The sequence below is a fragment of the Phalacrocorax aristotelis genome, unplaced genomic scaffold (genome assembly GCF_949628215.1).
Source record: "Phalacrocorax aristotelis unplaced genomic scaffold, bGulAri2.1 scaffold_33, whole genome shotgun sequence".
NCBI classification, from domain to species: domain Eukaryota; kingdom Metazoa; phylum Chordata; class Aves; order Suliformes; family Phalacrocoracidae; genus Phalacrocorax; species Phalacrocorax aristotelis.
In genome coordinates, this window is record NW_027441368.1 from 216292 (window position 1) to 233480 (window position 17189).

Here is a 17189-nt window from a genome sequence, read left to right on the forward strand (position 1 = left end):
CCCAGTTCCCTCCCAGTACATCCCAGTTCCCTCCCAGTACATCCCAGGTCCCTCCCAGTACTGGGAGGGAACTGGGATGTACTGGGAGGCACTACAATGTGCGGGGATGTCCTGGGATGTACCGTGGAGGAACTAGGATGTACAGGCTTGTACTGGGTTGTACCGGGTGGAACTAGCAGGGATTTGGGATGTACCAGGATCTACTGGGATGTACTGGGATGTACTGGGAGGTAACTGGGATGTACTGGGAGGGAACTGGGACGTAGTGTGAGGACACTGGGATGTACTGTTATGTACTGGGAGGGAAGTGTTATGTACTGAGGGGAACTGGTGCGTACTGGGATGTACTGGGATGTACTGGGATGGAACTGTGAAGTACTGGGATGTACTGGGAGTGAACTGGGAGGGAACTGGTATGTAGTAGGATGTACTGGGTGGGAACTGGGATGTACCAGGATGTACCAGGATGTACTGGGAGGGAACTGGTATGTACTGGGAGGGAACTGGGATGTAGTGGGAGGGAACTGGTATGTACTGGGAGGGATCTGGTATGTACTGGGAGGGAACTGGGATGTACTGGGACATACTGGCAGGGAACTGGGATGTACTGGGAGGGGATTGGGATGTACTGGGAGGGAACTTGGATGTATTGGGAGGGAATTGTTATGTACCAAGGGGGAACTGGGACGTACTGGGATGTAGTGGGAGGGAACTGTGAAGTACTGGGATGTACTCTGAGGGAACTGGGATGTACTGGGAGGGAACTTTGAAGTACTGGGATGTACTTAGAGGAAATTGGGAGGCAACTGGCATGTACTGGGATGTACTGGAATGGAACTGGGAGTGAACTGTGTGTGAACTGTGAGGGAACTGGGATGTACTGGGAGGGAACTGGGATGTACTGGGAGGGATCTGGGAGGGATCTGGGATGTACTGGGCTGCACTGGTAGGGAACTGGGATGTACTGGGAGGAAACTGGAATGTCCCAGTTGACACCCACTTCCCTCCCAGTTTCCTCCCAGTATATCCCAGTTTCCTCCCAGTATATCCCAGTTTCCTCCCAGTACATCCCAGTAAATCCCAGTTACCTCTCAGTACATGCCAATACATCGCCGTACATTCCAGTTCCGTTCCTGTACATCCCAATACATCCCCGTTCCATTCCAGTACATCCCAGTTTCCTACCAGTTCATCCCCGTACATCCCAATTCCCTCCCGGTTCACTACCACTTCTTTCCCAGTGCCTCCCAATACATCCCAGTTCCGTCCCATTACATCCCAGTACATCCCAGGTCCCTCCCAGTACGTCCAGGTTCCCTCCCAGTACATCCCAGTTCCCTCCCAGTACTGGGAGGGAACTGGGATGTACTGGGAGGCACTACAATGTGCGGGGATGCCCTGGGATGTACCGTGGAGGAACTAGGATGTACAGGCTTGTACTGGGTTGTACCGGGTGGAACTGGCAGGGATTTGGGATGTACCAGGATCTACTGGGATGTACTGGGAGGTAACTGTTATGTACTGGGAAGGAACTGTGAGGGAACTGTGAGGGAACTGTGAGGGAACTGTGAGGAGGGGGGCGGCCCCCCGGGCCCCAGCCCCCCCCCCCGCCTGGGGCCAGGCCCCGCGGCCGCCGGCCTCTTCCTCCTCTGCCCGCTCCCGTCGCAGACGGCTCGGTATGTGTCACGAGCGGCAGCCCCGTTCAGCAGCTCTCGGAGGGCGCGCGGCTCTGCCCGGCCGTGACCGGGGCCCGCAGGGGTTTCCCGCTCGCCCCGAGAAGGCGCTGGCCCCGAGCCGGCGCGTCCCGCCCCGCCCGGCCCTCGGCGCCCTCGCGAGCTGAGCGCGGCCCGGCCAGCAGGGGGCGCTGGCGCTCACCGGCTGGGCGCGGTGGCGGGGCCGGTGGGGGCCGTTCCTTCCGGCCGCCCTTTAAGGGCCGCCCCGCGGGGCTCGGGCTTCCGGTGGCGCGTGCGCGGCGCGTCGGAGCGGGGGCGGGAGCGGTGCGTGTGGAGGCCGAAGGGCCGGTGCGTGTGGCGGCCGGGTCGCGAGGCGTCCCTGTGCGGTGCCGGGGCCCCTCTGCGGCCCGGCGTGGGAAGCCCGCGGCCGGCGGAGCCTGCTCGGAGCTGGGCGGGGAGCGCCGCGGCGGTCCGGCCGCCGGCAGCCATCCCCTGCGGTGGCCGGCAGCCCCTCGGGACGCCTGGAGGCCTGGCGGTGCCCGAGCCTCGCCTGCGGCAGCCGCCTGAGAGAGCAGCGCGGCCGTGTCCGGGGGCCGGAGAGCGCTGGTGGGTGAGTTCGGGCAGCGGGTGGGTCTCCGTGTGAGGTGAGGCCTGGCGCGGGCCGGGGGGTATCTCCGTGCGGGTCGGGCCGGGGCGGGGCGGGGGCCGGGCCCCGCAGAGAAGCCCCGGTCGGGCATCGTTCGCTTTTCCACAATGTAGGGCTCTCCCCGGTTATTTTTTGTGTACTGTGTTTTGGGTCACCTGAAAGCCTTTGGCCGGTTACGTTTGGTGCGGGGAGATGGCAGGTCTGGAGCCTGAAAGATCTCTGGTGGGGGGTGGGGGAGGTATTTCTTGCCTTAAAACTCTGAGCCCACCTCGTGAGTCTCGTGACTGTGGCAAATGGCTGAGTCGGGCGTTTTCTGATAACTAACTTCTGAACGTGTGCGTGTGTAGGCACGGGGAGATTTGTGCAGTGTGACGGAGCCCCTTGTGCTTCTGTGCTAATGTCTACCTGTTCTAGACCTCCAGAGTTGGAAAGCCTTTGTTTAGTGCCTAGTTGTGCCTGCGTAACAAATGTTTTAGCTGCTGATGGGTTATACCTCTGCTGCGAACTTCTTGCTGGGTGGCTTGATTGTTTCTGGTTGTCCGTGTAAATCTAGGCAGCTATTTTCTGCCCGGTGGTGAAGCCTATCGCTTTGGATAACAAAGGGCAGGAGTGCAATAAAGAAAAAGGTGATTCGTCTGCTGCAGCTCCTTGGAAACAATTCGTTCCTTATTTTCTGCCCTTGGGCAGGCGTTGTGCTTTCCAGATAATGCAGCCTCTCCTGTGCCTGTCCACGCCGTGCATTTTGTCCTGCCCTTGCTTGAAAAGGCTCTCCTTGCCTTCCTCCCCTCTGCTGCAGTTGCCTTAATCTCTCGCTGCTGCTGCTGCTGCTGCTGGAAGAGGGATAAAGGGAGTGTTGTCGATCGGGTTGTTAAAAGCTTTTTCGCGGGCTGTAACGCGCGGGAAAGGGGGGCCGGGGGGGAGGATCAGTTTGCGGGGAAAATGGGAAACCAACATCACCTTCCCCTCCTACGGCGCAGCCCGGCCGCACGGCTCCCCGGGGATGCCCCTGCCCGCGGGTGTACCGTGTGTGCGCCCCCCGCGTGGGGCGGGGGACGACGACACCCCCCCACACACCGTCGGCGGCACTGGGGCAACCCCTGCCCCAGGGCTCCGCGCTCGTACCCGGCTCTCCCCGCTCCGGCACGGCACGGGGCTGGACGCACCGAGAAGACCCCGGAGCGGCTTCTCGCGTCCGGGCGAGAACAGGGCCCGGCCCCGAGCAGCAGAGCGGGCACCGCCGGTAGCTCGGAGGAGCGGGGCCGGCTCGGCTCGAGGCGTCAGAGCGAAAAGGGACGAGAACCGTCCCGGAGCGTCCGGGGGTTGGGGGGGTTGGCGGATGGTCCGGTGGCCGGGTTCGGCTCCGTGCCGGGCCGTGGGGCAGCCGGAGCCGCGCCAGAGCAGGTGAGGAGCCGCATGGCCGGGCGCGCTGTGGGTCGGCGGGTTTGGGCTGTGGGGTCTCCCGGTCCGCGGAGCCCCCGGGGGGGCGGCGGGGTGCGGGCAGCAGCGGCCCCGGGCCGAGCGCTGTCGTGGGTCGGTGGTTGGGTTTTGGGGCCGAGCCCGTGCCCGTCCCCGGGGAGTAGGGGCAGCCCCACCCGGCTCTCGACTGCTCCTCGTCGGGGTCGGGCGGCGGCGGCGGCGACCCCGGCGGGGGCTCCTGCGGTGCCGGGCGGGTCCCCCCTTGCCCGCGAGGCAGGCAGGGACCCCGGCTGCTGCCGCCGCGGTTTGCTGGAGGCGGGCCGGGCCCGGCCCCCTGTGGGGTTGGGGTGCGGGCCCGGCGCTGCCGGGGAAACGCGGCCTGCGAGAGCAGGAAGAAAGCGCTGCCGGGCCGGCGCTGGGCTGCCCCGCCGGGGTGCGGGGCCGGGCCCGCGCAGTTCAGTTCCCAAGGCCTCCCCGACAGTGCCCGCGTGGGCCGTGGGGGTGCAGGGCTGCGGGGTGGCTGCGCTCTCCGCGGCCCTGAGCGTTGCCCGTGGGGACTGCGGAGGGGGCCGGGACGCAGCCAGGTTCAGCTGGTTTGGTCCCTGAGCGTGGAGAGCACAGCTCTTCTGTTCCTGGGCCTTGAGAGCAGGCTCCTGTGGCTGACGCCGGGGCCCTGAAACAGATCGAGTCGTGCGTTTTGAGGGCCTGAGCGAGGGGACTAAGTGGTGTGGTTTTGGGCTGAGGAGCAGAGGTCAAGTGCTGCGCTTTTGGGACTTGAGAACAGGCTCAGCAGCTGGGCTTTTTGGCTCAGAACCGGTCCCAAAGTGAGCTGGTTTGGGGGCCAAAAGCAGAAGCCGGTTTGGCTGCTTGTGGGGGTGGCGTGGGGGCATCGGGGGCTGCAGGGGAAAGCAAGGGTTGGGCAGGGTACGAGGACCCTCCCCGGAGGTGGGGGTCCGGTCACATCGGACCCCGAAGTTCGGGAGGCCGGCATGCACCAGAGCGAACTCGCCACCTGAGGCGGGTCTCTGGAGGAAGGGTGCTTTTTGGATCCAGCGCAGCGCACCCTCTTTGGGTCCAGCTCTTCATTCTGCGCTGCTTAGAAGAGTTATTAACCAATTAATTAAACATACAAACTAAGTCACAACAGCTCTATCGGCTCCATCGTGGTTTGGAGCTCTGAATCGGTTTCATTTGGTGTCTAACACATTTTTTCCCCGAGGAGAGGCTACGTTTCAAGTTAATTAGTTTTCTCACAAGTGTGTCAGTCGATAAAATTGAGTTACGATTATTAAAACCACAAAGGTGACAGGAGTCTCACGGATCGGGTCTATTTCTGAAAATGTATTCATCCCATGCAAATGTCATCGGGATACAGATCATCTGCACTTCATGCTCTGACAAGACAAGATGCTGAGACAGGGATGAGCTCCAAAAGGACTACTGAAAAGAAAAAAAACCCACGCACTTCATGAAGTCATGGGGGTTTTTTTTGTTTGCATTTGGGGGGGCGGGGTGGCTTTAACAAAAGAGTGCAGTGTTGGCTGGCAGCAGCCTGCAGAGCATTTTTGCTGCCTGATCTCTCCTGTTCTTCTCTTCCACTCCTCTTTCAGGGCTGTAATTGTCATTTGGATAGTTTTAGAAGAGCAGTTAAGTTCCTCGCCTGTGTCTCAATGTGCTGGTAATACCAGGAAGGTGAATGCTTGAACCGGTCGGGCGGGTGGGAATAACTTGGCTGCAGGTAGAACTTCTGAGGGAAGACCAGCAAAACCAGGAAGCAAATAGCAAGTTCCCAAAAAATGTGCGGGTGTCAAACACATAAAAGTTTTATTGCCGAATGTTTTGTTTTTGGCAATATGTTCCAAATGCCTATTTTTGGTAAACATAACTTTTCAGGAGATTCAGGGTTGTGTGTGGCAAAACATGTCCCTCTGTTTTTGTGTCCTGCCGCACAAACGGCCGGCGGCAGGGCTCTCGTTCCCCGCTCTCGCTATTGCCACAGCAGGGCTGCGATATTTAGACCTAAGGGATGGGTTTAGGAATGGAAGGAGAGAGAACGCCTGTGTTCTGTAAGGGCTATGAATGCTGACCCTTTGCCTCCGTCTGCCGCTTTTCCTGTGCGGGTGATGAAGCCGTTTTACTTTCCTCTGTTGTTCCTGGTCTAAGTAGTTGCAAGGCTGTCGCCGCTGTGGGTGTGCAATTTGTGTTGCTGTGTTTCTGTGGAGTCCTAGCTACGGCTCGCTTCTAGTGTGGCCAAGCGTCAAGGTAGGGCTTTCAGCTTAAAGCTTCAGAAGCGCTGCGTGCCGAGATGGGTGTAGGTGAAACTGCTGTTGCGCCTGCAGCTGTGCTCGCAGGGATGCTGGGTGGCTCCGCATCAAACCGGCGAGGTGCGCGTGGACCTCCGTCGGGCTGCGCCCTGGGTGCGCGAGCGTGCCGTGTTTTTGCTGTTCCGGCTTGTAGGTGCGAGGGCTTAACGTTTGATTTAATGCATTTCCTTTAACGGCAGGCTGTAGTTGGGCTCTAGACGGTATTCCTACGTGGGCACAAGAGCTGTGGAATGGTTAAGCTGTTGCTGTGCCTCCAGGTGACTTGTTCAGTAACACTGTTTTTCCAGGTGCAGATGGATGAGTCGTGCAGGGCAACGGAGGAGAGCCCAGGGGAGCGCTGTAAGAAGGTGAGTCTGTGTGTAGTACTGGAGGGAAGATGTGACTGATGGCTATAGGGCTCCATTATGGGTTTTACTCTTTTTTTTTTTTGTGATCTGAGGGTGCTAAGCGATGAGCCGAGCGTGATGTGGGCCCTGGAGGTGAGTCAGGCAAGGTGACCGGTGCTTGGTGGGCTGGAGTAGGTGTTCTTTTTCAGGTTATTCAGGGTTTTTTCTCCTTCTCTTCACTTTCCCATCCCAATTTGGGGCCGATTCCCTCAAACGGGGACTTCCCCCTGTGGGGCTGCTTATGCAGCCTGGGAGCTGCTGCCTGGGCACAAAAATACCTCAAACCCCTTGACTCTGGGCCTGCAATGAGGGGTGAAAATACAGGAAGAATTCTGGTGGAAAGAAAACAACTTGGGGCTTCTGGGAAAGCCAACTCCAGCTGGATTTGTGCGGCTGGAAAGGAAAAAAAAAAGGGGGTGGGGGGAAGGAACAACAACCTAAAAGCACCCACCAACCATTCTCATGCACAAAACCGAAAGTGAAAATGACCATTTTTTGTAGGGCAAAAGCACAAAAAATCCCCACAGAACTCAGTAGTTTGGAAAAGCAACCCCAATTATTACATTATGTAAAGAAGGCGGGGGAAAAAAAAAGAAAACCAAACCAAAACCCGATCACAACCCTGATGCCACATGCCTACAAGCAGTTCCTGGGGCTTATTCTGCGGGGGTGGGAACCCAACCTTGTTCCCCAGGTTTGCTGTGCTGCTTCTCCTCCCTCGAGACACTTTGCTGTTTGGTGCAGAGGCAATGAATGGCGCTGCTGGGGCTGCGAGGGGGAAAGGTGCAGAGGAATAGAAGCTCTGTGGATGCAGCCAAGTTACGGTTTCTGGATGGTATTAATCGAGAAGAGTAATTCAGATAATGCTGCTGCCCAGCGACCAGAATTGGGTACTGAGCCCGGGAGCCGTGCACGCGCGGTGGCGTCCCTGTGATCCCCATTGCTCTCTCCGCAGGTAACAGCCCTGCGATGCTGCGGTGCCTGCGAGGTGATGCCGCCGTGCTCGTTGCTGCTTCCTGGTAAGGAAAGGCCTCCTCTGCTCTTGCTGCAGCGTGGTGGTGTGTCGGACACGATTCCCTGTGTCGGGTGAGGCCTAGGGCTGCCGGCGAGGTGAGCGAGCCCCTTTGGTGGGTGCAGGGGTATCTCCTTGTGTGCCTGTACTACTGGGGCTGGTGGGATGGGAAGCTTCAAATGACCCGCCGAGGCAGGCTTCTGGTATGCTAAAGGCGAGCGGGTGAGGGCAGCCCTAGGAGTTACCCGGGAGCTGATAGAAGGGAAGAGGGAAAGGAGGAGGAGGATGATGACCTTTTCCCCCTGCAGCTTCTGGGTGCAGAAGATGGCCGACTCCCCAGCTCACCAGAGCTCCCCCTCAGCCTCCCCTGGCCCCCCTTGCCCCGTGCGCCTGCCCCCAGCTCCAGCACGGGCGAGCTAGGCTACGTGCCTAGGAAGCCTCATCTGGTAAGAGCTGTAAGACACCCACGTATTCTCTTCAGGTGGAGGACGGCCTAGAGTCTGGAGCTGCAGAAGAGGCAGGGAGGAGAGGAGGGGAAAGAAGCATCTGAACGGCTAAATTGTGCCAGCAGCGCTGAGAGCGAGAGTCGCGGTGAGTCCTGGGCCAGTGGGGCCCCGTTGCCTCTCTTGTGCGTCCTGGGCCCTCCCTGTCTCTCCCCCGGCCCCCTCTCTTTCCTTACCTGCTGCAAAATTTACTTTTTTTTTTGCGCCCCCCCCCCCCGCACCTTCTTTCTCCATCTCGCTCTGAGTGTCTCCCTGCCTCCCCGTCTTTTCAGTCCTCCCTCTCTCTGTCCTGTAGCCTGTGGCTCCTTTTTCTTTCTCCGCCTCTCTCTGCCTGGCTCTGGCTCCGTTTTTTTTTTTTTTATTCCTCCTGCTCTGTCCTGTAGCCTGTCGGTGTTTTGTTGTTCTCTGGCTCTCTTGATCTGACTCCCTGTGTTACCGAAAAACGCGTTAAAATCGGAAACGACTCCTCAACACCAATTTAGTATTAAAGAGCAGGCATTCTTTATTCGCGGCGCCGGATGCACGGGGGATCGCTCCTCCTGGCGTGCGTACCTCATGCACCTTTCCCGTACAATTTGTAGATCAATGTTTTACGTATTCATACATATTCATTATTGTCCTGTCTGCTGATTGGTACAAACTTGCTCGTTCCGTATGTAAATCGCTGCGCAGGCTCGGTTGTCCTCTTCCGTTGTTCTCTTCTGTTACTTGGGTCGGTGGTGGTCTGTGAGTCGGTGGTCGCGATCTCCCCCTGCCGGAATTACCTTTTACCTTCTTGGCTCTTAATCTTGGCAGTCTTGGCTAGTTTTCTCAGTCCGCTAAGCGAAACCGCGTTTTGTCATCCTTTTCTGACAGAAGCACGTTGTCTGTTGTTCTGTTCGCATTAATGATCGCCTACGGACTAAAATGCAGATCGACAGGTGCGCTGATTGGTACGCTCCATGTTCCCGTAATGGAACACCGTCTCTGGTTGATTTCATCACTTTGGTTACATTTCCCCTGTTTGGAAGTTCTGAAATAATAATTTTCTCAATACTTCCATCCTAGATCAATAACATTCCACTATGTCAGTTTAGTGTTTGCTTCATGTTCTGAAATTTTTCACTTGATTGTGGTCTCCAGGGTGTATGCAGGTCCCATTTTCTACCCAAAATTTTATTAATTTGTTGAAGTACCTCTGCAAAAAAATGTGGTGCTCTATCAGAGGACGTTCCCGTTGGCACTCTAAATCTTGGTATTATTTCTTTCAGCAACGTTTTAACTACTACTCTAGCTTTGTTGGTGCAGCACGAGAAAGCTTCTGGCCATCTAGAAAATTTGTCAATCAGCACTGACAAATACTGCTATATCTATTTTGTCTGGGTAACTCAGAGAACTTAATTTGCTAATAATTTCCGGGAGAATTTTTTGTTTTGTTACTCCTAAAGGTTGTTTCCTTTGGTTCAGGGGATTATTTCTAGGACAGATTGGACACTTAGCTACTATGGGTTTAACTATTCTTGTCATGCCTACACACGCTACAGATGTTTTTAAACTCAAAACCGTAGCGCCTACAGCCTAATGTGTTTGCTCATGGTTTTCTTTTGCAAGTTCTGTCATAACTTGTGGGGTGGTTGTTGTTATTACTTGTTTTTCTGGTGTTACCTACCATCTCTCTGTGTTTTGTGATGCTTCCAATTGTTCTGCTAATTGCTCATCCAATTTATTATATCTCGGTTTCAACTTTGGAATTCTGATCTGTTTTACTGGTACTAGTGCAAGGATACCTTGCTCTGCAGTCCTCTTTGCAGCTTTATCGGTCAGTCGTTTGCTTATGTTTACAGCCGTCTGGCCAAATTGATGAGCTTTGCAACGCTTTACCGCCACTTCTTTTGGTTTCTGCACGTCTTCCGGAAGTTGGAGAATTTCTTCTTTATGCTGTATTGATGATTCTTGGGCTGATGGCAGTCCTTTCTCCTTCCCAATAGCTCCATGATCGTGGATCACACCAAATGCACGTTTGGAATCAGTCTAGATATTTATCCTTTGTCCTTCTGCCATTCGCAGAGCTCGCTTCAATGCTACCAATACTGCTTTCTGTGCTGAGGTGTTTGCAGGCAGCACCCCTGACTCCGTTCCCTCGGCGGCGATAACGACAGCATATCCGGCCATTCGCTTCTCTTCTCGCCCAGAGCTTCTTCCATCTGTAAACAACTCCAGATCAGGATTTTCCCAGAGGTTTGTGTCTCAGGTCTGGTCTGCTGGAATAGACTTGTTCAATAGTTAGCAAGCGATCGTGTTCTAAATTGTCCGTAAGGTTTTCTGTTGTTAAAAACATAGCAGGATTCAGTATAGCAGTAGTCTTCGATTCCACATCGTCTTGTTCTAACAGAACAACTTGATATTTCAACATTCTGCTAAGGGATAGCCAACGACCCCCCTTTTGTTCTAAAACAGTCACCGCTATGTGCGGGACATATACTGTCATCTTCTGTCCCATTGTTAACTTTGGGGCTTCCCGGATCGGCAGCGCTGTTGTTGCTACTGCCCGTAAACACCTAGGCCATCTTTTACTCGCGTGGTCGAGTTGTTTGGAGAAGTAGCCCACAGGTCTCTTCCAGGTTCCCAGTCGCTGTGTCAGCACTCCAAGGGCTAAATGTTGTCTTTCGTGGACAAACAACTCAAAAGGTTTAGCGAAATCAGGTAGGCCTAATGCAGGGGCCATCATCGAGGCTCTTTTCAGTTCTTTGAATGCCGTTTGGCATCCGGGCGTCCAGGTTAAATATTTATCCTTTTGAGTCTTTCAATGCCTCAAATAATGGTTTTACATACAGTCTATAGTTCAGAATCCAGAGCTGATGCTATTTCATTGTTTTCAGAAAAGCTCTCAGTTCCTTCGGGCTGCTAGGTTCGGGAATTTGACAAATAGTTTCTTTCTTTTCACTTTCTAATTGTCTTTGTCTTTGAGATATTTCAAATCCTAAATAAATGGCTGCTTCTTTTCCTATTTGGGTTTTGTTTCTGGAAACTCCGCATCTTCCTTGGCCCAGAAAATTTAAAAATTTCAAAACATTTTTCTTTACTTTGTGCTGCTATCAGAATGTCATCCGCATTCTGTAACAAGATGCCTCTCCCTGGGTTCTGTTTTTTCTATATCTCTAATTTTTTTTTGCCAGCTGAGTCTCAAGTATCGTAGGACTATTTTTAAATCCTTGTGGAAGTACGGTCCATGGTAGCTGTGTCTTTCATTCTGTGGTGGGGCTTTCCCATTGCAAAGCAAATAGGCTTTGACTTTTTATGCCTGGAGGTATGCAAAAGAAGGCGTCCTTCAAATCTAGTACAGTAAACCATTTATGCTCCTCCTTTAAAAGAGGTCAGTAAAGTGTATGGATTAGCTACTACCGGATGTATATCTTGGACCACCTGATTTATAGCCCTTAAATCGTGAACTAGCTAATACTCTTTGCCTCTAGATTTCTTTACTGGCGACACAGGAGTACTATATTCTGATTCACATTCCACTAAAAGCTCATATTCTGAAAAATTTTATAATTAACTTCTGTAATCCTTTTCGAGCCTCTCGCTTAATAGGGTATTGTTTTTGTCTTACGGGCTTGGCTCCAAGCTTTAAGGTTACTTTTACCGGCTCTGCCCACTTAGATCGCTCCGGAGCTCCGCTCGCTCAAACCAAAGGAATTACTACGTTTTCCACTTCCTCGGGAACCCGTTCCTCCCTGGAGGAATCCTGTAACATAAACGCTCTCGCCTCTGTGGCTTTTGATTCTGGTATTAGTGATTTAATCTCTCCATCTTTAAAAGTTACTTGAGCATCTAATTGACCTAATAGATCTCGTCATAACAGAGGCAGTGGACATTCAGGCATATGCAGAAACTGGTGAGTTGCCCATTGCTTCTCCAATTTAAACTTTAATGGCTCTGAGAGGGGCTAATTTTTCTTTGCCCTGTTGCGCTAGCAACATCTACTGATTTATGATCAAATTTCTCTTCACGTGTATTCAATACCAAATAAGTGGCTCCCGTATCTACCAAAAATTCTATTTCTTCATTCCGTAGCTTCAGTGTAACCAGGTGTTCAGCTAGGGTTGATTCCCCTGGTCTCCTTCATGCCAAGCTACTTCAAGCATTTAACCCAGATCTCTGGATTCAGGTTGTTCTAGTTTCTGAAGGTTGTTTTCTCTCCCCCCGCCCCCATCTGGGGCTGATTGTCTTATGAATATAGAGACCAGCTGAATTGCTTTTTCTGGTTTTTCTGGGTTCAAATGAGTATATTTTCTGGTGGTCACCTTCAGTCTTTCCATAAAGGCTGAAGGGGACTCACTTAATTCTTGTCTCACTTCATAAATTTTGACCAATTTATTGCTTTTGGCATTGCTTGTCTTACTCCAAATAAAATCTCTCTCTGACATCTAGTCAACATTCCCCTGGGTCCTGGCTGATTAGGGTCCCACTCGGGATTTGTAGATGGAAAATTCTTATTCATTGTTCTCTGTAAATTCCCGTTAGCATGTGCTCCCTGCACCTGCCTTCTGGCTGTATTCCATACTATTTTCTTGTCAGTTTCATCAAGCGAAGTATCCAGTATCACAAGTAGAGCAACACTCTTTCAAGTTCTCACCACGTTTTCCTCTTTTCAGAAACATTGCCGTAGAATCTTGTGGACATACCTCACGCTGTTTCTGCTGCTCGGGATGATTCCACGGTGTAAAGAACAAATCAACATATGCCACTTCTTCCCGTTTGCCTTCCCTTTTTACAAAACAACATTAATTGCAAGATGGTACGATATTGCAATGTCTCGTGTTCTGGCCATTTGTGCCCACCTTCCAATTGATACGTTGGCCACCAATGATTGCAATATTCAATTAATGGTTTCCGAGTTAGTGGGTCACCGCCCCCGACGTCTTTCCAGTGCTTCAAAATACATCGCAAAGGTGTTCTCTGTGGGATAGGTTTCCTACTCAGTAATGCTCCCGTCTCCCAGTCGACTAGTAGTTGTGATAGTGCACTATCACAAATACTAGTCAGAGGGACTCCAACCCCCGTTGGAGGTCTCACTGGAAATCTGCCACTGGGATCTGTAGCCCCCTGCTAGATATCCCTGGAGACTTCAACCCCCTGTTGAAGACTCCCCTACCCTCGGGTCCCGCTCCACAGGCTTTCGCCTAGCAGAGACTTACCAACCGAGGCACCTCTTGGCCCCGACCCTGCGTGGCTTTCGCCGCGCCTTACGGGCAGGCCTGTGGGACTCAAACCCGCTATCCTATCCTATGTGGGAAACTAACCCCACGTATTATTCTACCTAAGTTTCTTCTTCAAAGAATGCCTTGTTTACCTCAATCCAGGGGATCTTGCTCAGAATTCTCTGGCCCGGGGATCGGAAGCTCTCCCGGAGAATTCCTCGGGGCCGGCTGCAGGTCCCACGATCCCACGGATCCGTCGAGATTCAAAAGCAGGTTCCCACCTGGGGTGCCAAAACTGTTACCGAAAAACGCGTTAAAATCGGAAACGACTCCTCAACACCAATTTAGTATTAAAGAGCAGGCATTCTATATTCACGGCGCCGGATGCACGGGGGATCGCTCCTCCTGGCGTGCGTACCTCACGCACCTTTCCTGTACAATTTGTAGATGAAAATTTTACATACTCATACATAGTCATTATTGTCTTGTCTAGCGATGGGTACAAACTTGCTCGTTCCGTATGTCAATCACTGCGCAGGCTCGGTTGTCCTCTTCCGTTGTTCTCTTCTGAGTAGGTGGTGTTACTTGGGTCGGTGGTGGTCTGTGAGTCGGTGGTCGCGATCTCCCCCTGCCGGAATTACCTTTTAGCTTCTCGGCTCTTACTCTTGGCAGTCTTGGCTAGTTTTCTCAGTCCGCTAAGCGAAACCGCGTTTTGTCATCCTTTTCTGACAGAAGCATGTTGTCTGTTGTTCTGCTGACATTAACGATCGCCTAGGCACTAAAATGCAGATCGACAGGTGCGCTGATTGGTACGCTCCATGTTCCCGTAATGGAACACCGTCTCTGGTTGGTTGATTTCATCGCTTTGGTTACACCTGTTCCTGTTGTTCAGTTTCTTCTTTTTTGGCTTTGTGTGATTCTCTCTGTGATTCTGTTTTTCTCTGCCTCGCTTTTCCCAGCTCCCCGTCCCTCACTTTTAATGCCCGTTATCCTTCACCAGCACACTCTCCCTTGGTTCCCATCCTCGTTTCTGAATTCCTCCTGCTTTGCCACGTAGCCCGTGACTTTTTTCTTAATCTCTCTCTGTCTGCCTCAACGCTCCCCCCGCGCTTTTTAATTCGTCTTCTCTGCTCTGTACCCTGCTACTGTTCTTGCCTTTCTGAGTTCTTCTCTGTCCAGCTCCCTTTCCCTATTCATGAATTCCTGTTCTTCCTGCAGCCACCGCTGTTCCCTGTGACCTCCATCTCTCTCTGTCCAGCTCCCTGTCCCTAGGTTTTAATTCCTGCCTCTGCCCGCTGTAGCCTGTCTAGATGTTTCTCTCGGCCTCTCTCTCTGTCCGGCTCCCTCTCTCTGTGTTCTAATTCCACGTTCTCTGTCACGTGGACCCGTGCTATTTGTTTGTCCTCATCTCTCTCTGTCCAGCTCCTTGCTGCGATGTTTTATTTCCTCATTTCCTCCCTCTCTGTCTTTGTAGCCCATTGCTGTTGGTTTGTTTTTTTTCTTTTTTTTCCACTTGTTTCTTCATGTGTCTCTGTCTGCCTCCCAGTCCCTGATCTTTAATTCCTCCTTCCCTGTAGGCCGCTGTTCCTTTTTTCCATTCTACATTGTGTTCTCTTTGGTCTCGTGTTCTTATTCATTGATTCTCTCCTCGCTGCCCTGTGGCTTGTCCCCATTTTATTGTTGCTTCTCTCTCCCTCTCTCTGGCTTCTTGCCCCTGTTTTTAAAATTCCTCCCTCTCTTCTCTCTTCCCTGTTGGCCGTGTGATCTTTAGCCTTTCTCCATGTCTTTCTGCCCATCTCTCTGTGTCTATTCATTAATTCTTCCCTCTCTGCCCTGTAGCCTGTAGCTTCTGTCCTTTCTCCATCTTGCTGTCCCTGGCTCCCCCGTGACCCTATGCTAGAATTGTTTCTCTCTTCTCTCCGTACGCATTGCGATTCCTTTTGCTCTCTGTCTCCCTTTGTTTTTTTTCTTTTTTTTTTTTCTGGCTCCCTGTCCCTAATTCTTAATTCTCTGCCTTCTCGTGCCCCATGGTTTGTTCTGTGGGGTTCTCTCGCGGTTCCCTCGCAGTTCCCTCCAGTCCATACTGGGCTATATTGGTCTAGTCCATACTGGGCTATATTGGTCTAGTCCATACTGGGCTATATTGGTCTAGTCCATACTGGGCTATATTGGTCTGTCCCGGCTTCCTCCCACTTCTTTCCCAGTGCCTCACAGTAGGTCCCGGTTCCGTCCATGGGATGAACTGTGAGGGAACTGTGAGGGACCTGTGAGTAGGGGGGCGGCCCCCCGGGCCCCAGCCCCCCCCCCCCGCCTGGGGCCAGGGCGCCGCGGCCGGGGCCAGGGCGCCGCGGCCGCCGGCCCCTTCCTCCTCTGCCCGCTCCCGTCGCGGACGGCTCGGTATGTGTCACGAGCGGCAGCCGCGTTCAGCAGCTCTCGGAGGGCGCGCGGCTCTGCCCGGCCGTGACCGGGGCCCGCAGGGGTTTCCCGCTCGCCCCGAGAAGGCGCTGGCCCCGAGCCGGCGCGTCCCGCCCCGCCCGGCCCTCGGCGCCCTCGCGAGCTGAGCGCGGCCCGGCCAGCAGGGGGCGCTGGCGCTCACCGGCTGGGCGCGGTGGCGGGGCCGGTGGGGGCCGTTCCTTCCGGCCGCCCTTTAAGGGCCGCCCCGCGGGGCTCGGGCTTCCGGTGGCGCGTGCGCGGCGCGTCGGAGCGGGGGCGGGAGCGGTGCGTGTGGAGGCCGAAGGGCCGGTGCGTGTGGCGGCCGGGTCGCGAGGCGTCCCTGTGCGGTGCCGGGGCCCCTCTGCGGCCCGGCGTGGGAAGCCCGCGGCCGGCGGAGCCTGCTCGGAGCTGGGCGGGGAGCGCCGCGGCGGTCCGGCCGCCGGCAGCCATCCCCTGCGGTGGCCGGCAGCCCCTCGGGACGCCTGGAGGCCTGGCGGTGCCCGAGCCTCGCCTGCGGCAGCCGCCTGAGAGAGCAGCGCGGCCGTGTCCGGGGGCCGGAGAGCGCTGGTGGGTGAGTTCGGGCAGCGGGGGGCGGGTGTGTGTCTCCGGGCGGGGCCGGGGGGCTCCGTGCCCCGCAGAGGAGCCCCGGTCGGGCATCGTTCGCTTCCGAACAATGCAGGTCTGTCCCTGGTTATTTTCTGTGTACAGTGTTTCGGGCCACCTGAAAGCCTTTGGCCGGGTAGGTTTGGTGCGGGGCGATGGCAGGTGTGGACCCTGAAAGATCTCGGGTGGGGGGCGTGGGAGGTATTTCTTGCCTTAAAACTCTGAGCCCACCTCGTGTGTCATGTCGTGTTATCATGTCGTGAGTCTCGTGACTGTGGCAAATGGCTGAGTCGGGCGTTTTCTGATAACTAACTTCTGAACGTGTGCGTGTGTAGGCACGGGGAGATTTGTGCAGGGTGACGGAGCCCCTTGTGCTTCTGTGCTAATGTCTACCTGTTCTAGACCTCCAGTGTTGGAAAGCCTTTGTTTAGTGCCTAGTTGTGGCTGCGTAACTGCTGTTGCGCCTGCAGCTGTGCTCGCAGGGATGCTGGGTGGCTCCGCATCAAACCGGCCGCCGGGCGGCCGGGTTGTGCCGCAGAGCATGCCGGGAGCTGTAGTCCTTGCGGCTGCCGGGCGGCCGGGTTGTGCCGCAGAGCATGCCGGGAGCTGTATTCCTGGCGCAGTGGCTGCCGGCCCTGTCACGTGGTTCGCCGGGCATGGCGGGAGGCGCGGTCTTCCGGCGCTCGGGTGCCGGGCGGCCGTGGCGCGTACGGTACGCGAGGTGTATTTTTGGGGTTGGCTTCGTGTTGATTACTGGGGGCTTGCGGGTGCGGCCGCTTCCCGAGAAGCGGTGAGTTCCCCGGGAGCTGACAGAAGGGAAGAGGGAAAGGAGGAGGACGATGACCTTTTCCCCGTGCCCAGGGCGCAGATGATGGCCGCGTCCCCGGCCCACCGGAGGTCCCGCTCAGCCTCCCCGGGCCCCCCTTGCCCCGTGCGCCTGCCCCCAGCTCCGGCACCTCCCCATAAGCGTGCTGCATAGCCTTAGGCCGCCCCCAGGCCCTGTCGTGAAGGCA

General features: G+C 54.9%; 2 long non-coding RNA genes across 2 annotated transcripts in view; both read left to right on the top strand.

Moving 5' to 3' along the window:
- Window positions 1-8045, top strand: part of LOC142051464 (uncharacterized) — a 159911-nt gene extending 151866 nt beyond the window's left edge. Inside the window, exon 5 of the long non-coding RNA XR_012658501.1 lies at window positions 7939-8045. This is a non-coding gene — a long non-coding RNA (uncharacterized LOC142051464). The remainder of the gene's footprint in view (window positions 1-7938) is intronic.
- On the top strand, window positions 5887-7537 carry LOC142051465 (uncharacterized). The gene is made up of 3 exons (XR_012658502.1): window positions 5887-5997; window positions 6347-6406; window positions 7401-7537. It is a non-coding gene; the product is annotated as an uncharacterized LOC142051465 (long non-coding RNA).
- Window positions 8046-17189: the final 9144 nt, after the last annotated feature.